The following is a 26,162-nucleotide window of genomic DNA, read 5'->3' on the forward strand; positions in this document are numbered from 1 at the left end:
CAGAGAAATTAGACAAGAGAAAGAAATAAAGGGCATCCAAATTGGAAAAGAGAAAGCCAAACTACCACTGTTTGCAGATGATATGATCGTATAACTAGAAAATCCTAAGGGCTCCTCCAAAAGGCTTCTAGATTTGATAAATGAATTCAGTAAAGTCTCAGGTCACAAAAACAATGTGCCCAAATCAGTAGCACTGCCATACATCGACAGTGACCAAGCTGAGAATCAAATCAAGAACTCAATCTCTTGTACAACATCTGCAAATAATAATAATAGTAACAGCAATACCTAGGAATATACTTAACCAAGGAGGTGAAAGATCTCTGCAGGGAGAACTACAAAACACTGCTGAAAGAAATCATTGATGACACAAACAAGTGAGAACACATCCCATGCTCTTGGATTGGAATAATTAATACTGTGAAAATGACTATACTGCCCAAAGTAATCTGCAGATTTAAATGCAATTGCTAGTATAATATCAACATTGTTTTTCACAGAATTAGAAATAAGAAATCCTAAAATTCACATGGAACCAAAAAAGAGCCTGAATAGTCAAAGGAATCCTAAGCAAAAAGAACAAATCTGCAGGCATCACATTACTGAACTTCAAATTATACTACAAGGCTATAGTTGCCAAACAGCATCATACTGGCATAAAAGTAGGCACATACGTCAATGGAACAGAAAGAGAACCCAGAAATAAAGCGAAATTTGTACAGCCAACTGATCATTGACAAGGAATACCAAAACATAACTTGGGAAATGGACACCCTATCTAATAAATGGTGCTGGGAAAACTGGCAAGCTACATACAGAAGAATGAAGCTGGATCCTTATCTCTTACCTTATACAAAAGTCAATTTAATATGGATTAAAGACTTAACTATAAAACCTGAAACCACAAAAATTATAGAAGACGATATTGAAAAAACTCTTCTAGGCATTGACCTAGGCAAAGAATTCATGACTAAGACCCCAAAAACAAATGCAACAAAACCAAAAATTAATAAATGGGACCCAATTAAAGTAAAAAGCTTCTGCACAGCAAAATAATCAGCAGAGTAAACAGATAACCCACAGAATAGGAGAAAATATTTGCAAACTACACATCCAATAAGAACTAGTATTCATATTCTACAGGGAACTCAAACAAACCAGCAAGAAAAAAGAAATAATCCCATCAAAAGTAGGCACAGGTCATGAATAGACATTTCTCAAACAAAGATATACAAATGACCAAAAAAAGTATAAAAAGTATAAAAAATGCTCAACATCACTAATAATCAGAGAGATGCAAATGAAAACCACAATAAGATACCAGATTACTCCTGCAAGAATGACCATTATGAAAAAATCAAAAACCAATAGATGTTAATGCGGGAGTGAAAAGGGAACACTTTTACATCACTAGTGGGAATGTAAATTAGTACAACCTCTATGGAAAACGGTATGGAGATTCCTTAAATAGCTAAAAGTAGAACTGTCACTTGATCCAGCAATCCCACTGCTGAGTATCTACTCAAAGGAAGAAAGTCATTATATGAAAAGGAAACTTGCAAACATAAGTTTATAGTAGCACCATTCACAATTGCAAAGATATGGAACCTACTTAAGTGTTTGTAGACCAACAGGAGGATAAAGAAAATATCTCATATATAGGTATATATACACCATGGAATACTACTCAGCCATAAAAAGAAACAAAATAATGTCTTTGGCAGCAACTGGGATGGAGCTGGAGGCTATTATTCTAAGTGAAGTAATCCAGGAGTGGAAAACCAAAAACTATATATTCTCACTTATAAGTGAGAGCTAAGCTATGGGTATATAGAGTGATATAATGAACTTCAGAGACTCCAAAGGGAAAGGTTAGAAAGTTGGGGGTGGGTATAAAAAACTACATATTATGTTCAATGTACACTACTTGGGTGATAGGCGCCTGAAAATTTCAGGATTCACCACTATCTAATTTATCCATGTAACCAAAAATCGCATGTACTCCAAAAGCTATTGAAATAACAAATTTTTTTAAAAATTTTATTTTAATAAAGTAAAGTAATCGGTGGGAATTTCTTTGCTTCAACCGCTTCTGAAGGTCCACAACTCATAATCTGTAGATGGACCTGAGGCCACTGCTGGTGAGTCTGGCAGGAGGGAAAAAAGCTGGACGTGGAGCCAGGGAGAAGGAGGACAAGTTAGAACCTGTGGCATCTTTGCTTGTTTCTGTCATTGCATGTAAGTATAACTACTTCAATCAATGGCTGTTACCTCACCTCTGTTTTCCAAATTGTATACACATTGCTCTGATGCAGAACCCTGCAGGGAATTCTGGGACAACAGATTTCAGATTAAGCAAGTTGACACAGTTCAAACCACCTCAGTAACCACAAATGACTACAATTCTATTTTTAGAAGCGAGAAAAACCCAAGTCTGACAATTTCACCCACCAAAGCTTGAGAAAATTGGGAGAAACACTATCTAAATTCATAACAGTTTTCTAAAGGGTAATTTAGCCACTTGATATTGTTAGCTGTCAAATTAACTTCTCTTACTTCATTTGCACACATGAAATTTATTCATAAAGGACTGTGCATGGTACACTGAGCAGCAGAGTATTTCTAGCTTCTTTACATTCACTACTCAGTATTTTTTTTTATTTTTCATTTTACTTCCTTGGTGTTTATCATCCAGCTATTACTATGTATGCCTTGTAAATATATAATTACACACCAGGTTTGCATCTCACTGAACAACCCTGTTTCAGTAGGAGGGAGATATTTATAAGCACAGCTGCTGCTATTATTGTGTTGCTCTCATGCTTCCCACCCAGGGACAAGGAAAAAAAGAGAGGAGAAAGATATAGCTCTGTTCATTATTCTTCTGGCGCTGCACAATAAATTTGTGACTAGAAATCATTTATTTTTAACAGGTTTAGTTGCTAGGTGTGACTTCTGTTACTCAACTAATGAGCAATTCTGACATATGCAAGTGAATTGCTGATAAGCACAGTTTTTATACTTATCCTGGTGCGCCGAAACTTTTATTCTTTCTTAACTGCTTTCCCTTGTCAATATTTTATCATTAACATTAATATTTTCTACGTCTATGAAAAATTTTAAAACAGACTAAATTACCCATTGAATGATGGATATGGTAATTACCCTGATTTGATCATTATGCTACGTATTCATGTGTTGAAACATCACTTTGTACCCCATAACCATATATAATTATTATATATCAATTATAAAATTAAAAATTTAATAAAAGGAGGAAATAAGTACTTAAGAAACAGGCAAAAATGTTCTTTATTACCTTATTCAGTTAATAATTAAATCCCATTAATACTTATTCATTCTTCTGTTTAACATTTATTAAATATCTACTAGGTGTTGGTGAAGAAAATGAGCTAAGGAAGTGGGAGGGAAAAGATGAATATAATGTGGCCACAGTCCCTCCTCTCCATACATTCCCATGGCTGCTGGCTCCCTCACGCCCCATGGGATCAAGTGTGGTTTGCTCTTAAGAGACTCATCAGAAGGGATTCACAATACCAACCAATCAAACTTAGTAAACTCTGTTGGATACATCTTAAGGAATCCCCTGTAAAACCCCCGCTCCACGAATTTATTCCCAGTGCTAACTCTTCCAAGACTTACTTCCCACTGCCTCCATCCAAACTCAATCTTACCTTATCCCTGCCTCATCTGTTACTCTCTTCTTCAATGCAATAAGTTCAAGGCCATTTCCCAGACTTACTGCTATCCCACCATTTGGGGTGCTTTCCTTCCTTGTCTTCATATACTACCCATGCTTTAAAATCAGTTCTGACAACTCTTAGTCTACATTCTACATGTGAATTTCTAATCTGTAAACACTGAATAATAATATAATGATACCAACCTGTTTTTCTCAGTCTTTGTTTCATGGGTGTATGTTTTTCTAACTAATTTGTTAATTAAAATCTATCCACATTTTGTGCTGAAAAGCTGCAGGCAGGCCATTTAATTCATAGACATCTACAATGAAGTGATTAGGAGCCCAGCTTCTGAAACCCCATACTGGATTTATATATAAGTTATTTGCTGCCTTATCATGGGCTCATTTGTAATAACGCTTACCTTAAATACAAACACATTGTAGAGTAGTACAAAAATATTCTTTTCTTTAAATTCTTATTATATAAGCATTTTCCTACTTTAAAATTTTTTTACTTTTTAAAACTTTTAAAACTTTTTTCTTCATTGTTGAAAGTAAAGACACAAACATACACACTAGCCTAGGCTTACACAAGGGCAGGATTATCAATATCACTGTCTTTCACCTCCACATTGCCCCTACTATAAGGTCTTCAAGGCACTCACGTGCATGGAGCTGTCATCTCCTGTGATAATGATGTCTTCTTCTGGAATATCTCCTGAAGGACCTGCCTGAGGCTGTTTTGCAGTTAACTTCTTTTTATATAAGGGAGAAATACACTTTAAAATTGCAATTAAAAGTATAATATGATAAATACATAAAACAATAACCCAGTTGATTATCATTATCAAGTACTATGTACTGTAAACAATTATATTGTTATATTTTTATATCACTGGGAGACTGTAGGTTTGTTTATACCAGCATCACCATAAACACATAAGTAATGCATTGTGGTATGATGTTATGAGGGTCATGAAGTCACTAGGCAATAGGAATTTTTCAGCTCCATTATAATCGTATAGACCATTTTCATATATGTGATCTGCCATTGAGAGAGTTGTTACTGCTACTCATGACTGTATTTATATAGCATTTACATTGTATTAGGTATTATAAGTAATTTAAAAATAATTAAAGTATATAGGAGGCTATGCATAGGTTACATGTAAATACTGTGCTGTTTTATATAAAGGACTTGAGCATCCATGGATTTTCGTATCCTTGGGGGTCCTGAAACCAATCCCCTGTGGATACTGAGGGACAACTGTAGTCATGAACATATAATCTTCAAAGTTTCCACATTTAACATGCTCACATGGCAAACATCCCATCCTGGTCAAACCTAATTCTCCACAAACAGTTCGATTGCATCTGTAACAGTAAAACTTAATTTGGAGAAAGCATAGAATGATGCTGACGGGTCTCAGTTTAAATTTATGGTCACTAATTTTTAGTTAACCCTTAGTGTGGCTTCGGCAATTCATGTTTTCCACTCCATTCATGTTTTTATTGTTCTTGGGCAGCTAACTGTATCATACCTTCTCCTCACATCTTAATCTTTTATCAGTTTATCCTCCATTTTTACGCATAGCTGAAAACCAAACTTTCTCTTTTAGCAAACGGAAGAGACCTTCACACGTTACCACCAATACATCTTCCCTCCTTCCTGCCCCTGAATCTAAAAGACTGTACCCTTCCTCCTGTTAATATAATTATCAGTTTGTGCTGCTAAGGCCAACCCTTTAAATTGTATATTAGAACTTATTTCTCTTGACTACTTAAGAACACCCTCCAGCATTTCTCCTCTTTTTTGTAAGCATGATTAATATTTCACTCTTATCTGGATCAGTTTTATTTGCATATACACATGCAGTTATTTCTCTCATCGAAAACACCTTCTCTTGGTTGCCACTTCAGCCTCCAGCTCTCAGGTTATCTCTCTACTTCGTTTACAGCAAAATTCCTTAAGAGCTGTCTATATTCTGCCTCTTCTTCCTCTTCTTTCCTTTTCTCTTGAACCTACTCACTTCAGTCTCTTGCCTTGAGTTCCAAAACTGCTCTTTCCAAGATCACTAATGATTTCTCCATTGATAAATTGGCCAAGACAGGTTTTAACATTCCCTGTAGCTTGACTAAACTTTAGACAGTTTTCTTCTTGACTACAGGCCCCTGACCTCCCTTTTCTTAGATGATTTACTTCAGAACACTTGCAATTGCAAGTTCTATCTTTCTCCCTTTGATATACATCTCTCAGACTCTTGTCAGGTTTACAACTCAGGACTGTCTTTCTCAAGGACCTGAGAGCTGTCCCTTTGAGATATAGTCATCAAGAAAGATAGCGCTCCTATATCCCGGTCTGTGGGAGTGTAGGAGTCTAACTTGGATAAGCACCAAATTAGCAAACACAGATGGCCTAATCATGTTGACCAACCTCTCCCAGTGTCCTCTGGGACTTTTCTATTAGCTCACAATTCCTTCTAAAATCCCTCTCACCTTTGTCTCAGTGGAGTTGAGTTCAATCTTTCTTTCCTATTGTGAATCTTCTTTGCTTTTGTAACTCCATCTGGTATAATGGCCAACTCTCATTGCTTATCTTTCCTAACATGTCGATATTATATGGTGTAATTGGTCACAGTCTTTTGTAAAACTTTCTGCTTTTCTTTTTAATATCATATTGGTTGCTACTTCTCAGTCCTGCTTGCTTCTTTTTTCTCATAAAATTGACCTTTAAAGATAGGACTGAGCCAAGGCCCAATCCTTACCTCTTATTTTCCATAGTTATGTTATAATCCTTAAGTAATTTTCTCTAGTTTTACAGCTTTAAGTGCCATTTACATCAGTTAGAGTTTGATCAGGGAAGCAAAACCCCAATAAATGATATGGAATAAGACATTCATTAAAGGTGTTATAACTGCTCTGGTTGCTGGTGAAGAAATCTTGGAGGGCTGTTGGCTCTGCATATGGTATGAGCTTAGGCTCATTGAAATCCTCAATGGCTGGCAGTTGGAAGAAAATCTGGATGTGAAGCTTGGGAGAGTGGGAATGACCCAGATCCAATAAATGAGCAGAAACTGGATTTCACAAGGAGAAACTGGAACCTGCCTCCAACGTGGACAAAGTGGAAGAAGCTAGTAGCCTTCCTCATGGAGCTATACCTAGTTGGTTCCAGACCTCGGAGGAGATGAAGAAAGAAATTTGGTGGGAGCTAGAGGAATTGTAGCCTGCGTACTGCCACATGCCATTAAGGTGCACAAGTCAATCAGTGACAACGTAAGCACATTTACAGCAATGCCTGGTGCTCCAACCTTCAGAACTTTGTGCCTTCTGGCTAACTTCCACTTTTCAAATCTTACACAAGTGTCTTGTGTGGCCCACCCTACCATAGAACCATATAGGAAAGAAAATTTGGGGAAACATTTCAGTAGCGAATCTGATATCCTTCAAAATGACCACATCCCTTATATACTGACAATTGTTAATTTTATATCTGTAGCTGAAACTTTCCCATGAACACTAGATTTGTCTATATGCCCACTTATTTTCCATTCAGATATCTAGTAAACATCTTAACTTGTTTGGCTGCAGTTATTTGCATCTGAGTAAATCTAACTTCATCTTTCCAGTTTTTTATGCAGCTGGAGTTACTCTAGTCTCCCCACTCCTACCCATATATGATCCATTAGAAGATTCTGTTAGGTCCAACCCTCACAATGCAGGTAACCCTTGCTATCTAAATTATCTGTGTCTAAAACTCAGCGGTTTAATTAATTTCAGTAAATGGTACCTTTTGTTACCTAAACATGCAATCAATGCTGTGCTTTGAATATAGGAACTGAACAGAAAAGCACAATGAGGCCTATATGTATATTCAGGATCTGATATTTCTCATCATCTCTGTCAAAACCACTCATCTCTTCCCTCATTTATTGTTGCTTGATTTGTCTCCCTCTTCCACACTTGTGCCTTTGTAGTCTATCTTTAACTTAGCATTCAGAACAATCCTTAAAAAAAGCCAAATCATGTTACCCATCTGATTATAACCCAGTAAAATCCAAAGTTGGTTTTATTCTTGCCAAAGCCTTTGTAGTATGACCCCTCACTACCTCTGAGACATCAGAGCCCAGTAACACTCCCCTCCGTCCACACACACACATAGCTTTTGCTTCATCTCCACTGGTTTCCTCCCTGCTCATAAACACTCTACTTCAGCTTTCCACTGCTGTGTCCCCTGCCTGAAAACTTTTCCTTCCCTCCCTCCGACAGGCACGTGGCTTTTTCTTTCTCAAATTTCCACGTTTTTCTGAAATGTCACTGTGATAGTTAATTTTGTGTGTCAACTTGGCTAGGCTGTGATGCTCAGTTGTTAGGTCAAATACCAGTCTAGATGTTGCTGTGAAGGTAGTTTTAAAGATGTAATTAACATTTAAATCAGTAGGTTTTGAGTAAGGCAGTTTACTCTCCATAATGTGGATGGACTTTGTCCATTCAGTTGAGAGTCTTAAGAGACTGATGTCCCCGGAGGAAGAAGGAACTCTGCCTTCCGACTGCTTTGGGACTCAAGACTGCAACATTAACACCTACTGGAATTTCCAGCCTGCTGGCCAGCTCTTCATATTTCAGACTTACTAGTACATCTGTGTGAGCCAGTTTCTTAAAATAAACCTCTCTTCCTCTCTCACTCCATCCTATTATTCTGTTTCTCTGCTGAACCCTGAATAAAACATTCGCCTTTTCATTAAAGTTTTTGCTTTGTTCGAAATAGGAATCATCCTCATACAAATGCCCCAAGACAATTCCTATTCCACTTAACTGATTTTATTTTTTTCCTAGAGCCCATGTATCCTATGTTGATATGGTTATTTATACCATCATTTTCTTAGCTTGTGCCAGAAATTCTAAACTTTATAAAAGTAGGCACTTTATTCTGTCCTCTGCTGAATCCTTAACTTCTAAGAGTGGCTTAGAATAGGTACTTAGTGAATGTTTGTTGAGTGGATGAGTAAATGAATGAGTGAGTATTTGTTGAATGAATTTGTTGAATGAATGAGCTTTAAATGAATCGAGTTTCCAATTTGGTTGAAAAATTTTTGGTGATGATTGAGTGAGTCTTTGGAATGGCATGAAAACATGGTAGGGAAGTTGTAGATAGGAAGAGGAAATTATGAAAACATAGATGTATGAAAATTGTTGTAAATCATAGAAGAAAGAAACAGAAGAAAACCATTAAAAACAAAGAACTACTTTTCATCTTCATTGTGCAATGCTTAAATTGATAATGATAGTTACTGTTTTTCTTGCTTCTGCCTAGAAAAGAAAAACAGTCCAAAGAAAATTAGCTTTGAGAAATAAGCACAAAGAAAAAGAAGAAAATTGGAGAAAAGTAAAAAAATGATAAACGGTCTTAATGAATGCCAGTGCTTAGCTAAGATTAGGAACCACAAATGCTAATGCTACCTCTTTACATAGATTGTAACACTGCTTATCTGTTTTGCAGAGAAGAGAAATTAGCTTATGCTATAAAATATAAAAGTGAACAAAACAGTAAATATTTATAGCCTTCAGAGTAAAATTGAAAAGAAAAGTTTATTTGTGGAATTTGAATATTTTATGCATTGCATTTAAAAGGATATTCTGTACCACACTCCTGACAAAAACAGATAAAATAAAATAAAAAGCATGCTCGCTCCTTTTATATGAGATATCCAGCCCAGACAATGCATTGCAAGATTAAGGTGGCTTTTAGAGTTTCCTTTATTCATGTTTTTCCTTTATTCATTTATTCACAAAATATGCATTGATTACTTCCCACGTGGCAGACATAGTAATAGGCACTGTGTTTATGAACTTATCAGATATAATCTTTGATTTGTGAAATTAGAGGCTACTATGGTAGCAGATGCTCAGGACTAATCAGATACATATATAATGGCAAATGGTGACAAGAGATAAAAAAGGGGGAATTATAAGATGTTATGGGCTCTACTATAAATGGGAGACTTAATTTTGATGGGGTATCAAAGGTCATTCTCTGGGGCATGTTTACAATAAGACCTGAGGAATGAATAGGGCTTAACTAAGCAATGAATGGAAGAATTTAACTTTGGGATAGAAGGAACAAAATACCTAAAGCAGGAAGAAAAGACTTGATGCAGTTGTGGAAATGAAACCAGTCCAAGATGTTTGGGGGAGAAACTTGCTTGCTGAGGAAGATAGTAAGGGACAATTCCTGTATGTCATTGTGGTCCTTAAGATTTGGAAATTCATTGGTACCTAAACTATCAACACTGGTATGTGAAATTTTAAAAATACTGTCAGAAAATTGTATATAAAGGCAATACAATATTATTTACAGGAATATTATTATTATTTACAGATGTTTTATTGCTAGAATCAAGGGAGAGAGGCTTTGTTAACAGGAATCACCAATAAGTAACTGCAGCTATCCTAATGTCAGATGCAGACTGTAAGATTAGAATTTAAATACGAGTAGTTTGTTGGAGAGCTGATTCTAGGAAGCATGGTAGGAAAGCAAATGAAGTGAGTCAGATGAGGGAAGAAAGCTGTCACAGGCTGAATAATTGCTCCCAAAGATAGCCCATTCTAATCCTCAGAACCTGTGAATGTTGCCTCATTTTGTAAAAATGTTTTTACAGATGTGATCAAGTTAGGGATCTTGAGGTGAAGAGAGTATCCTGGATTATTAGGCTGAATCCTAAATGTTGTTACAAGTGTCCTTCTAAGAGGGAAGTAGGTGGAGGTTTGATTACAGAAGAGGAGAAGGCCACATGACTACAGAAGCAGAGATTGAAATAATGCTCTTGGGAGACAGAGGAAGTGGTCACTAGAAGCTGAAAAGGCAAAAAATAGATTCTCCTCCATAGCCTCCAGAGGAAGTATGGCTCTGCCAACACCTGCTTTTGGCCTGGTGAAACCTGCTTCAGACTTCTGACCTGCAGAAATGTAAGATAGGAAATTTGTGTTGTTTTAAGCCATGGTACAATTTGTTACAGCAGCAGTAGGAAAGAAATACAGAAGCAGACACAGAAGGACACATTAAAAAGCAGGTTATGGAATGCTAGGGTTCAGTGTTATCGGTGATCTGTGGTAGATAGTGAGTGAAAAATACTCCTCAGAGTTTTCCAAACCCAGTGGCAAGAAGGCTGAGAAATTATCAACCGACACCCATTTATGATTTATTGAGAGTGGATTACAGGGCTATTAGCTGCCTGGAACATTTGGCACCTTCCTCTAGGGTGCTAACCAAATGTGTCTGAAGCCAGAGAAAGCACTCTGGCAGAAAATGGTATAAGCATGAAATAAGAAACCATTACAATGTGTGGAAATGTTTGGGGTCAAGAGCACTGACAATGTCCACCCTTAGAGCTCGGATCTACTCATATCCATGATAAGTTCTCTCTGTTCTTTCACTGACTTTTCAAGCAAGTTGAATTTCTTTTTTTTTTAAAGCCTCAAAACAGAGAGTACAGTGAAATAAACTATCTCTGCTCCTCTAGTTGGTTCCAAAACCATATTTGACTTTTATTATGTGCCTTTTCTATTACTCATTTTAGATCTTGCTACTCTCAGCTAGCAATTCTGTGGATTTAGGTTTTCTTGTTCAGTAGGGTAACTAAGATCTTCACCCCTAAGTTATGTAAACCTTGTTTACTCTGCCCCTGTAAGGCTGTGGCTGCTGCAATGGCCTATTCTTGGCTTTTATTGAGCATGGAAGTGCTAAGAGAAGATCGAAGGTGTCCCCTTAGTTTTAACATTTTCTTCCCTAGCTTCATTATGTAGCAGCCACTTTATCTCATAATGACAATCAGAGATTACCCCTAACAATATAGTAACTCATTTTTCTTCTTAATAATTTGTGGGTATATAGAATAAAGGAACATCTGTAGCTTTATGTCTTATGAAGTACATACTGTATCAACAGATAGAAGCATTCCTTCACATGGAAAGCACAAAGTTCCTAAGTGAGTCCTGTAGAATTACGTTGAGAGGGGCCAATTCTACTTCCAGCTCTTCATTTCCAGACTCATATATTGTCACTATTAGCAACACAGTATCATATAACAGTTATTGCTTCAAAGTATATGCTGCATGTCAAAGAGAGTATCCCAAATATATACAAAGTGCCATCCCCAAACTGATGCCTTAAATTGTGTATGACACAATTCCAATGTCCAATTAGTCTACACACTTCCAGGTGAAGCAATATGTAGTAGGATTGTTAGATTCCATAGTCATGTACATATTGTCACACCTCTTGTATGATAAAGTAGGTCCTCTCATCCAGGTCAATATGCTACAGGATCCTGTTTGGTAAATCAGACCTTAGTGAGGCTTTGAATAATGGTGTTATTTAACAACTCAGTGCAGAAAGAAAGGTAAATCCACACCAAGAACACACATAGTCTCAGTAAGGACAAATCACTGCCCACCTTCAGAGCTGAAGGAGTCCAAAATAATCCATAGCCTCGAAGTGTGTGGTTCATCTCCACAAATTGTAGAACCATATTGAGTTTTATCACCAGTCTCTGACTGTTGAAAGTTGATAGGTTAGACTTCCAACGCTGGCACTAACCCGATAAACCTTGATGAGAAGGAGTCCGTGTTTAGCCTCCATGCCTGCCAATGTGTCAATCCCATTCATAGGCCCATTGTGAAAGCACAAGGGTGGAATAGGTCAGAGGCTGGTAGACATCCATGAGGCAAATCATACTGTGTTCTTACTATGTGGTAGATGCTCGCTGTTGGGTTTTGACATGAGACACAAAGTTGTACACATGGATTTGTCTTTCCTGCCTACAATGCTTCTCCTAGCACCACCATTCAATACTTTCAGAATGCCTTACTCATGCCATAATGTCCTATACTAAAATGCTTTTAAGTAGAGGTGATTCATGATTACAGAGGAAATGTGGCAATGGCCTCATTACCAAGGATTTCACTGGTCTTACCGCATCCCTTGTCATGCAGAAACAGTTGGCTTGGAAGAATTATAAAATAAACTGTTAGAATTTATCCAATTTTGGAAAAATCTGAGACACATGCTTTCTGATGTTTGGAGGAGCTGTTGTGCAGCATGTGATATATGCCTTAAGCAAATAACTAATAGATGGTGCTGTCTCTCTCAGAGTGTGTATACAGGTGTGTCAAACACGGTGGAGAGATGAGAGTAGGTTTTCTCTCACCATATCCTTTATTTCTGCTAGAATTCTTGCCTCCTTTTCCCATCATCTTCATTTTGTGGATTTGGTGATCCTGGTCCCCAAAGTAGGGCTTCTTCCACTAGAAAAAACAGTCATGATGCCAACAAACTGAAAGATGAGTCCCCTGGCCTTTCTGGACTCTATGCCAATTATCTAACTGCTGGGGTGATTAATCCTAATAACTAGAGACAAATTGGCTTGCTGCTAAACAACAAGAAAAATACTTTTAGAATCCAGGGGATTCCCTAGAGAGTCTCTTAATATTCCCTTGCCCAAATATTACAGTCACTGTAAAATTGTGTTAACTAAAAAAAACTGTATATCTCTATCTATCTATCTATCTATCTATCTATCTATCTATCTATCTATCTATAACACCATGGACACAGATACTGCAGAGATAAGGTTTGGGTGACTCTATGAGGCAAATAATTTTGTGCAGTGTTGGCAAAGGATAAGAGCAATATGGGATATGTGTTGGAAAAAAGGGTTAGGATTACCAGATTTGTCCTCATGGCAAGCGACAGAGTTGTGAACTGTAACAGTTTTGTTTCTGCTTATTTAACTGTTTCTTTCATCTTTCTTTCCATACTACCCTATATGAAGAATATCAGTTGGACTAATATTGTAGCATTCACATGGAATAATAACTGAATAGATACTCCCTGCAGGTTGGGCTTTTTGAATTCCTTGAGTTGATATTTTACACTTTCACCCAACAAAGGGTGAAAGTGAATGCTGAGAAGCCAAGGGATGCATTGCACTCGATATCTACTGTTTGCCTCACCAGAGGTACTCTCAATTCATTTTTTCATCCCATAAGACTGACTTGCATGAATCCAAATAGACATCAATGTTTTGTCATAATTGTACAGGTTTTCTCCTTCAAGATTTCATTAACATTTTCTTTCCTCATTCTGTTGGCCTGTGATGGAGCACCCTATGTTACTCGACTGTCTTTTGTGCTTTCCCTACCCTGATATCTTCTTAAACAGTGTCCTTATAAGTAAATCTCCTTGAATTATCCTATTTCAATTCTATCAGCAATTACCTGTTGGGATCCTGACTGATAAAGATGGTGAGTGTGGTTTTGGATGTGTTGAATCTGAGGGTTTTGGAGATTAATATCGAGAACATTTCTAAATTGAAGTTGGATAGAAGAGTCTGAAGAGATGGGGAAAAGTCTAGATTAGTGACATACATTTGGAGGTCATTAGCATGTAAGTAGAGGATGAGGTCACTCATGAGGAGCACCAGGCTGATGGTGGAATAACTAGAGACACAGATGATGAGATGACAGGCAGAGGATGAAGATCTCACAAAAGAGGAAAAAATGGCACAGACATCAAATCATTCAAAGAACTTGGAATGTGAAGCATAATGAGAAGAAACAGGGTGGAAGACTTACAAAAAGGGACAACCATACTGTCCCCGTGGGCTGGACAATGGTAGCATCCTTTTGGCTGGGATAAATGTCACTTTCATTGTCAGAATCCCATCTTTTTCTCTTTCTTCCTCTCCCTTGCACTAACTGAAATGTGTATATAGTTACGGCAAGGACTGAGAAGGTATTTTTCCAATAAAATGACAGACTACCGTATTTAACAATTTAATTTTTTTCCCTTCACCTGATCAAAGTGAAAGCTTTTGTGGAGGTAAACAAGACAACAATCAGGATGTGGTGGTATCAGCAATATTTTACAACTCATTATTTTTCCCATGATTTTTCTATAAAGTGGGTACAGTCAATGTCAAGATGCAGTAGAGCTAGTAAGATCATACTTTTAAAACACAACTTTGTTGTATATTGCAACTTCAAATTCAAAGTCATAGAGGTACTTGCAAAGTCATAAGAAATCCAATAACATTGTAGGGGACAGAAAACACATTGAAATGTTTGAGGAATGGGTTGTAAAAAAGTGGAGCTACCTTCGAAAAAGATATTTGTTTAGAAGGTTGTTAAGAAAGGAAGAAAAATGACCAGACACAGTAAAATGACATGGAATTTTGGAAGATATTCTCCTTTTTAGGATAAGGAGTATGTCAGCGTGTTTTAGTATTGAGAAAAATACAATAACAAGGGAATAAAATAAAGATACATAAGAGAGATGGAAGACAAAAGAAGAAATGCTCCAGAAAATGGCAAGAGACAAAATCAAGAGAATGTGAAGAACAGTTGAACTTGAGTAGAGGGAGAACCTCCTCAACCTCTGGACCTATAAGTCAAGCAATGATGTGGATGCAAATTAATTTATAGGTAGAAGGGCAGAACATTAAAAGTTTATGGTTTCAATTTTCTTATTAAGTTCTGTTGTGAGTGAAAAGTGAGCTGCAAAGAAGGCAAAGTATGAACTAGCTATTGGGGAAGTGGGAGGTGACATTGACCACAGGTATTAAAAGGATGATAGTGGTGAGGGCTCAAATGATGGCAGAAAATATGAATTTATAATGGTGATAATCTACTATATATTTGTGTATTTCTCTAACAGTCCTCAGAGTTTCTTGTTAACTGTATAGGAGTGAAAAAGTCAATCAATATCACTGTGATTCAGCTGCTAAATATCAAGAAAAGAATATGTTTGTTTTTTCTTGCCTTTCTTTCTCCCACCCCCTTTCCCTGTTTCCTTCATTCCCTCTTTCCATCTTTTCTTACCACTTTTATACCTTCCTTCCTCCTTTCATTTCTTTATCTCTCCTTCTTTTCTTTTTGTCTTCTTTTGTTCTTTTTTCCCCCTCCAACACTGGTGATGCACCTTTATGTGTCAAATATTGAAATAGCTGCAGAAGACACATTTTTCAATATAGTTACAGTAGAAAGTTTCAAAGAGAAGTTGCTAATGCTCCTCAGCTTGGGAGGCTATTCATCTTTCCATAATGCCAAGTAGGAAGACAAGAGTGTTTTTATACTTTGAGCTTCTGTTAGTTTTATTCTTTTGGGAGTACAAGAAGTAAAGTTTGAGTTATTCTGAGAGTTTTATCTTTAATAATTTTTGCTAAGGCCTCCTACTCCATCAATACTTTTAAATCTCCATCCTAAGACATTTGACAGTTTATGAAATCCCTGCATACTGCTTGCAACCTATTGGGAGTTATTATTATCTCTTTAGAAAAATTATGTAGCCACCTCTCTCAACTATTGCTGCCCTATGGGCATGCTAATACTGTGCCATGGTGAATGCTGGTCTTCTCCTTTAGGTCCTCCACCCCTCTGCGGCTGACTTTGCTTACTGCTCTTTATTGCATTCACATCTACTTGGAAGTGGACATGAATACCTACTTTAGAACTGACCATTCTCCTCTCCCAATTCAAGGGACAAACAAAAAATCTGGTGTTCTACCTTCTCACTCAACCTCTGTTGTCAACACCTTTGTGTGAATAAGGAGAGAAAAGAAACCCTGAGAGGTGAAAATTTTCTTTTTATCAGGTTACATAATAGGGAGAAATCTATGCAGGTTTGTAGTCAGAGAACTAGAACTTAGAGAAAGGAAAGGGAGAGATAAAGAAGACAGGAAAACAAATTTAGAGTAACATAGATGATGCCATCCAATTCTTCAAAGTAAGGAAATAAGGAAGAAAATGAAAGGAAAGAAATGCTCTTTCCAAAAACTTTGGGGATTACACATAATTTTCATGACTTGGCTCAGAGACTCAATGGCGACAGCCACAGAGAAGTGAAATGATATATTCTTGACCTTTTGCATTTTCCTCTCCCTGCCCACTCAGAATGATTCTTGTGATGAAATGAAAATTTTTTCCTACTGTGAAGTTGAGAACATTAAGTAAAGCAATTCATCTGTATTTCAAAAAGTTAAAATAAATTGTTGAAATGCTCACAGTACTTTCTAATTCAGTAATATTAAGGTAAAGGATGACTCTCAGTGATGTGAGAGTATAGGTGGCCAAACCCTTTGTTAAAAAACCTAGTTGATATCTGAAGCTCCTATGTTGCCTCTTCCTGGTCCAATGTCATGGCTAGTTCCTTAGCTCTGTTTCTTGCTGGTTGGGTTGCCTGGCAAATGAATGATGCTTAAAGGAAAAAAAGATCAAGTAATTTTCTCTCACTTTACCTGGTTTTGGCCCTGGTCTCTCACCTACTAAGTTCAGTGACTTCAAATAAATCTTCGACTGAAACAAAGAGACTGTCCCTATGGGCTGGACAATGGCAGCATCCTTTTGGCTGGGATAAATGGCACTTTTATTGTCAGAATCCCTTCTTTTTCTCTTTCTTCCTCTCCCTTGCACTAACTGAAATGTGTATGTAGTTATGGCAAGGACCGAGAAGGGGTTTTTCCAATAAAATGACAGACTACCATATTTAACAGTTTAGGTTTTTTTTTTTTTTCCCTCACCCAATCAAAGTGAAAGCTTTTGTGGAAGTAGACAAGACAACAATCAGGATGTGGTAGTATCAACAATATTTTACAACTTATTATTTTTGCCATGATTTTTCTATAAAGTGGATACGGTTTGCTTTGTCAAACTAGAATGTGTATATAAACTGTGCTGACAGTCACATACTGAATCTCACTTATGAGTTTAACGCTGCTTTAGAGCAGTCTGAGTGGTGAGGGAACCTAAAGCACAAACTACAGGAACATAGTCTGCATACAGTCCTTTTCCTGGGGAATTTTTTTTTTCTTTTTGGAAATTGCGGCAAAGCTACACAAATCAATAGTAGCACATTGATAGAAGAGAAATTCTTTGGAGGTGCTACAAGCACACGGTGTTTAGGCCATAAAATGTGATATAATTGATTCTTACAGCCCTTGCTGCTTTCTAGCATCTTTATGTATATTTATGTATTTATATGTGAACAACAATCAAACGAATGAATGCCACAGACAAATGATTCACTCTATTTTCTTGTATTGGTTTCCTTCCTGTGCCCTCATTTTTTTGGTTTGTGTCTGTGTTGTATAACCTATATAAGCTGTCACAGCTGTTCGTCAGTGCTTTCTAACAGCCTTTCCTTCCTGAGAGAAGACTAGATCATTCTGGATACTTGGCTCCTCAAAGATGTCTGGAATTCCATCCAAGACTCCCCGTCTTGGCGATGAATGACTTTTCTTTCAAGTGGTTGAAATATAACTTTGGAAAGTGATTAGTTTCGGGAATGACATCTCAATGAATCATCCAAGGCTGGGTTATTCTACCTTGAGTAACTTTGCAAATACAAAAAAATAGACTAATAGGCAAGATACAGCTTTAGTTTTCTATTAACAGAGCTACCCAGGAATAGCCCAAAACAGCATGAGAGATTTTCTAACATTTATCCAACATTGTTGCTTATTTGATTGAAAGAGTAAGCTAGTTTTTGGAAGACTGTCTTACCTAGTATATAGGTAAGTTTAAATTTAGTTTTCTGAAAGGAAGCTCTGGAAGAAACAGGGCAGGTTATATTCACTTTTTAGAATTCCCAGCACATGGTTGGCATGTAATTTTTTTTTTTTTTGGATAATAAGGGTTAAACATGACGGAATGCCTGCATTTGCATCCACTCACTCTGCAGTAAAATGACATTAAAATAATTTTAGATTAGTTGAAGCTACCATAAAAAAAAAAAAAAAAAGAACAGAAGAGGAGAGAATTTAAGCAGCAAAAATAGATGCTTAAGCAGTAGTTAATTTAGCTGACAGAAAAATTAAAACCTAAACTGGCTTGTAGAGAAACTTTCAGCCCCAACCACTGGCCTTGGGAAGGGGATCAGGTAGGGGGCTGGCAATTAGCTCTATAAAAACTCTCAAACATTGGGATTTGATGAGCTTCTGAGTTGGTGAATGTGTCCATGTGCTGGAAGGGTGAACATCCTAACTCCATGGACAGAAGCTCCTGTGCTCAGGACCCTCTGGATTTTGCCTTATCTACTCTGTCACCTTGCCCTTTATCTGAAGGGATGAAAATAAATGCATATGTTCAAGCCTGTTTAAAAAAATAGTCAGAAGTGTTTGTTTCCCACTGGGCAATGCCAGAAATCCTCAGGAATTGACAACAGCAATAACCTTTACAAAAGGGGATGGTGGTGGTGGAGGAGGGGCAATGGGACTGAAAACATTAAAAAGCTTCTGCACGACAAAAGAAATAATCATCAGAGTAAACAGACAACCCACAGAACAGGAGAAAATATTTGCAAACTATGCATCTGACAAAGGACAGGTATCCAGAATCTATTATGGAAGGAACTGAAACATATCAGCAAGGGGAAAAAAAACCAAAAAAAACAGTAATCACATCAAAAAGTGGGCAAAGGACAGAGACATTTCACAAAAGAAGATATGCAAATGTCCAACAAATATATGAAAAAGTGCTCAACATCACTAATCATGAGGGAGATGCAAATTAAAACCACAATGAGACACCACTTTATTCCTGCAAGAATGGCCATTATCAAGAAATCACAAAAGCAATAGATGTTGGTGTGAATGTGGTGAAAGGGGGACACATACACTGCTGGTGGGAATGTAAATTAATGCAACCTCTGTGGAAAACAGTATGGAGATTCCCTAAAGAACCAAAAGCAGATCTACCATTTGATCCAGCAACCCCACTCCTGGGTATCTACCAAAGGAAAAGAAGTTATTATATGAAAAAGACACATGCACATATATGTTCATTGCAGCCCAGTTCACAGCTGCAAAAACATGGAACAAACCTAAGTGCCTGTCTACTGACAAGTGGATAAAGAAAATGATACACACACACACACACACACACACACACACATATGCAGTAGTTAATAATGAGATTTTCTAACATTTATCCAACATTGTTGCTTATTGGATTGAATGGTTATATATATATACACACACACACACACATATATATACACACATATATGTGTGTATATATATGTGTGTGTGTGTGTGTGTGCATATATACACACTATATATACACACCATGTATATATATACACACACACACACCATGTGTGTATATATGTATGTATATACACACACACGTATACCATGTGTGTATATATATACACTATACACACACACACACACACCATGGGATGCTATTCAGTCATAAAAAAGAATGAAATAATGTCTTTTGCAGCAAGTTGAATGAAGCTGCAAAGTGAACTAACTCAGGAATGGAAAAACAAAAACTATACATTCTCACTTATAGGTGGGAGCTAAGCTATGAGTAGGCAAAAGCATGCAGAGTTGATATAACGCCCTTTGGAGGCTTAGAAGGAGCAGAGAGAGAGGAGGGTATAGGAGTAAAAACTACATACTGGGTACAATGTGTACTACTTGGGTGATGGATATACTAAAATTTCAGAATTCACCACCACTATGTAATTCATCCTTGTAACCAAAACCAGTTGTACCCCAAAAGCTATTGAAATAAAAATATATACATAATAAAAAGAAGAACTGTTTGAAAGTCTCTATATAAAGCAGTTCCAGCAGTTGACCACCCCCCCGCCACCCCCCCCAACAATATCACAGTTGTCACTCTGAAAACCAGGTGAATGCACCCACCCCAGGCCTGCAGAGACTCTGGAGGGATAAAGAACCTTAGGGACAATGAATTCAGAAACACACATGCCATGCTGATAAGTGGATGCAAAGGGGGATTGGGAAACGTAATTCCTGCTGGCTGGGAGTGATAGCTCCATTGTGGGAAGTGAGTAGGAATTTTGGACTATGCACCATCAATGCCTCATTATGATGAACACTAACCTTAAGGAACTTTGTGAATAGGACAAGTTACTTGCTGTAGAATAATACTGATTTTTTGTTTCACTTTATTCAGTGGAAATTCCCAAATCAAGTTATTTTAGTTTAGGCATTTTGACTGGTGACCCCATCAACCTCATAATAAATGTCTGAATTTGCAAATATGTCCCAAAATACAAGGGGTTATTTCTTTATTCTGCATGACCACTGGGCCCTGTGCCCTAAAATCTTGCTAGTTATCTGTGGCAAACTGCAATATGAAAACTTTAGAAATCCCTTAAGACTTTCAGGGATCTAGCATACGGTATGATGTAAATGTGTTTATGTAGTTAGTTTCATTTGAGCTGCAGTCTTTAACTATTTCTTTAACTCTGGAACAGACATGTTTTGTACCATGCACCACATCTGCTTGACCCACCTGTGACTTTAGAAGCAGTTGTGGTGGGATGTTCCTGTGCACAGTGGCGGCTTTGCACTTCAAGCACTTACTGTGTTTTTTAGCATTTTCTGAAGCCCTGGACAGTTCACTTAGCCCAAAAATTGGGCAGCTTGGAGGTGCAAGGAGTTAATGCCCTTTGGCTAACCTTAACCAATAAGGGAGCAGAATGGACAGATAAATCTCTCAATCACTCATCTGTCAGAGGAACAAATCAGAGATGTGATCTACACAGTTTCTCGGAGGATTTCACTTGGGATTGACATCCAGATGCTTTAAGTGGTAACCAGCTTAGTACCACAGCCTTAATTAGCTTTCTTCCTATCCCTGTGTCACATTTCATGGCCCCTCACTTCTGCTTCCTGAGACCACTTCCTATATATGACACCTGCACTGAGATTCTTGTCTTAGGCTCTGCTTTGGAGAAAAATCAAACTTAAACAATTCCCATGAAAACATTTGTTATGTCGTAATGCAAACTCTGTTTGTTGTCCCAGTTCCACTCCACTATGGAGCGGAGGGAAACAGGTGATTAGAATTCTGCAAATACATGTTTAGATTTTTATTGGACTTACCTGCCTTAGGAGTGGTAAGGGTAACATGATTACTAGCATTTATAAGAGATAAAACCTTTTGTATTTTTAATTACTGATTCATAATAAGACAGGAATTTTAGAAGCTAGCACTTTGTATTAATTTAAATGCTGGTAATTATAATACATTGTAAAGTGGGCCTACAGTAGCAAAGGAGAATGGTTAGATATGTGGTCACCCCCACAGAGATGCCTGCAGCATTTGGAGATTCCAGAATGAAAGGCCTGCCTCCTTCTTTGCTCTTTTCAGAAATGATGGCAGTTGGGTTTGGAACTTTGCTGATGTGCACAGAATGTTAACCTAAGGAACCAGAGGAATTGAAAGAGAGTCTCTGACAAACATAAATTTCCCAACATTTTTTTTTCATTTTTCTGCATCTTCTCCTGGCCTTGGAGTCTGGAACACCTTTCATTTTTTTTTTCCTTTAATATACAGATTGGCAGACCCCTAAACAGAAAATATTTCAAATTTTATGGCTCTATTTTTTTCTGGAGCTGATCTCTTCCTGCCTAAGAGAGCCTATTCATCATCCCAACCAGCTTCACATTGCTCTACTCACTCTCACACAGAGAAAAGAGCAGAGGAACACTGAGAAAGACAGGCTAAAAGGAAGAGACCTTTTTTTTTTTTTTTTTTCCAATGATGCTTGTTTAATTAAAAACTTAAATTTTATTTCAAATGTATTTTAGTTATTTATAGAATAGGTAATATAAATAGTACAAAGTATTTCTTTCAAAGACAACCACTAATAACAGTTGTTTTGTAAATACTCTAGACATATTGCATATGTATATGTACATACATATCACTATGTATCATAATATGTCTTTAATATATGTAATATCTAGTGGTATTATATAATGTTATATATAAATGAATATCCGATATATAATCAGTAATAGTAACATATATGCATGCTGTTCTACCTGCTCTGTTTCTTGTTTTTTCCACTTAGCGTATCTTAGAGATTTTCCATGGTAAAAATATGTAACACAATCATTATTTTTAATGTCTTCATAATGCCTAGTTTAGGAATATGCCATTAAAGGTTTTACCAATGTTCAGTATAGGAGTTCAGTGTGGATCTTTGCACTTTTTGTCAATCTTTTTCTAATGGAAACAATGTTATAACAACTATCCTTCTCTGTATCCCATTTTCCCCATATGTTACCAAATCTGCTGTAAAGTCCTAGTAGAACTGCTGAAAGAAAGAGTTTGGAAATTTATAATTTTGATAAAAATTATGACATTCTTATTCTTAGAGTATTATTAATTTCAACTCTTATAAGTTATATTTGAGTTTCATTAATTGATTAGTAAGATTCTTATATATAAGGAAATTAGCTTTAAGTTGGTGATATAAGTTGTAATTTTTTCCTGTTTCCCATTTGTTTTTTTTTATTATTATTTCCAGAAAATGTAAATTTTTATGCAGTTAAAAGTATCTTTTCTTTTACGTTTCTGAGTTTTGCAAACATCCTCCAGAAAGGCTTCTCTTTTCTAAGATTATATTTTTATGCTTTCTTTTAGTACTTTTAGAGTATGCTTATGTTTAAGTCTTTGAGCTGTTTGGAATTGACTTTGTGTAAGGCATGAGTTAGAAAAACATCCTAATATTTTCTATGTATTTGGCAAGTGATATGAACTCCTTTATTAAATAATTCATATTACCCATATGTATTTGAAACACTATTTTTATTATACTAAATTCCTGCATGCATTAGATCTAATTATAGATTTTGTCATTTCTCTTTTATTAACCAATTTTGTTCATTGTACATAAATACACATTTTTAATTACTATAGTTTTATAAAAGGTTTTAATATCTGGACAACCAGTCTCTCTCCAACCCTTATTACCAGCCTTGTCTTGGTTATTCTTGCAACACACACACACACACACACACACACACACATACAATTTTAGAAGTGCCTGGTTTTATTTTTTAAAAGTAGTATTATTGGGGTCATATTAAGATTATTTGCTAATTTAGATAAGTGATATCCTTATGATATCAAGGGTTCTAATTCAAGAATGGTATTGTTTTTCATCTTCTGTGTCCCTTGGTAATATTGTAAAGTTACCATTTTATTCAGATCTCATGTATTTCTTAAGTACATTTCTAGGTGTTTTATCATTTTGATAGTAGTTATATTTGGCATTTTCTTCCTTTAGCTTCTATTTCGTTGTTTGACTCTATGAAGACTATTGATTTCTCGATATTAATTTCATACTCAGGTGTCATAATAATTCCTCATAAAATTTGTAACAGTTTTTCAGTTGATTTCATTCACCTTTCCTAGCAAATAATAATATTATCTACAAATAGTAATAAGTTTATTTATTGTTGTCCAATTTTTATGTCTCATGTGCTTCTTTCCCTGAATTCGTTGACTGGTAGTTGTAGAATGAAGCTTAAAAATAGAGGTGAAAAGGATATCCTTTTTCATGTTGAGTAATTTTTTTCTTTCACTTCTTTTTTCAAATTTTATACTCTATTATTTTTGTAAATAATTCAGATTTTTTTTTTTCTTTTTTTGAGATGGAATCTTGCTCTGTCGCCCAGGCTGGAGTTTTTGCAGTGGCGTGACCTCGGCTCACTGCAAGTTCCCCCTCCCGGGTTCAAGCCATCCTCCTGCCTCAGCATCCCCAGTAGCTGGGACTATAGGCGCCGGCCACCATACCTGGCTAATTTTTTGTGTTTTTGGTAGAGGCGGGTTTTCACCGTGTTAGCCAGGTTTGTCTCAATCTCCTGACCTCGTGATCTGCCCGCCTCAGCCTCCCAAAGTGCTGGGATTACAGGCGTGAGCCTGCGTGCCCAGCCAGAAATAATTTTTATAGAAAATAATAATTTTCTTCATAAAAGATAGGTGTCCTTATTTCATTGAGGTCTTTAGGTATTAGAATTAAATTTAACAAACGTTAAAGCTTATTTAAAGTATGACTCTAACATAGACCACCAGTTTTCACTGGTAACATGGTAACATTTTGTTAGTAAGTACATTTTGTTTGGCATTTTCTCCCTGTTTCTTCTGTTCTCTGTTTTAAAAATCTTTCCAGTATCTTCTCTGGTTTGTTTCTAGTTAATATATTCTTGTGAATGAGGTGAAGTTTTTCCGTATCAGTTACTTGCAACATGTCCATGTGGAGATGGGAACAGGTCTGTCTTCCCTGTAGCAGGAATTTTCTCCATAACCTATGGTTATCCACAGGTGAGTTCTTTTCACTTGTATTTTTCCCCAGCTCACTGATATTGGCACTTTAGACACCTCCTAATGCAGTCTTTCTCCTTCCCTGTCCAACTGACACATGGTGTTCTGCAAATTGGTTATATTATTTGGATCCTTGTTCAGTGCCATTTTCTCTGCTTCTTAAAATCAGATGACAGACTAGATACAGGTAGTCTCCCTCCACCTCCTTGTGTCCCTGTTGTTCCAAACAAAATATTATTGATCTTGAATATCAAGTGTTTCCCTTGTTTAGAGAGTTACGTTCTGCAACTTTGTCTCAGCTGCTTTCTAGCATTCTCTCTCAAGTTTTTCTGTATCCTAGTTGAACCTCACTGGTTTCAACAACCCTTCATCAAATTTTGTAGTTTTAGTTTGTGGAAATCTTCTAGTGTCATTGAAATTGGAGTTTGCATTTTTGTTTATCTTTTTCATTATTTTGGATGATTTCTAAAACAGAATGGAGGGGGGAGAAATTATCTTATTAATGTGTTGTTATAAACTAAAAATATCCAGAATCTACAAGGAACTTAATTGAATTTGCAAGGAAAAAGCAAACAGCTCCATCAGCAAAAGATATGAACAGACACTTCTCAAAAGAAGACATTTATGTGACCAACAAACATGAAAAAAAACTCATCATAACTAGTCATTAGAGAAATACAAATCAAAACCACAATGAGATACCATCTCACACCAATTAGAATGAATGGCAATCATGAAAAAGTCGGGAAACTACAGACTCTGGAGAGGATGTGGAGAAATAGGAACGCTTTTACACTATTGGTGGGAATGTAAATTAGTTCAACCATTATGGAAGACAGTGTGGTGATTCCTCAAGGATCTAGAACCAGAAATACCGTTTGACCCATGAATCCCATTACTGGGTGTATACCCAAAGAATTATAAATCATTCTACTATAAAGACACATGCACACGTATGTTTGTTGCAGCATTATTCACAACAACAAAGACTTGAAACCAACCCAAATGCCCATCAATGATAGACTGGATAAGGAAAATATGGCACATATACACCATGGAATTCTATGCAGCCATAAAAAAGGATGAAAAGGATGCGTTCATGTCCTTTGCAGGGACATGGATGAAGCTGGAAACCATCATTCTCAGCAAACTAACACAGGAACAGAAAATCAAACACCACATGTTCTCACTCATAAGTGGGAGTTGAACAGTGCGAACACACAGACACAGGGAGGGGGACATCACACACCAGGGCCTGTCAGGGGTGAGGGGCTAGAGGAGGGATAGCATTAGGAGATATACCTAATGTAGA

This window comes from Papio anubis, chromosome 3, assembly GCF_008728515.1.
Source record: "Papio anubis isolate 15944 chromosome 3, Panubis1.0, whole genome shotgun sequence".
NCBI lineage: Eukaryota > Metazoa > Chordata > Mammalia > Primates > Cercopithecidae > Papio > Papio anubis.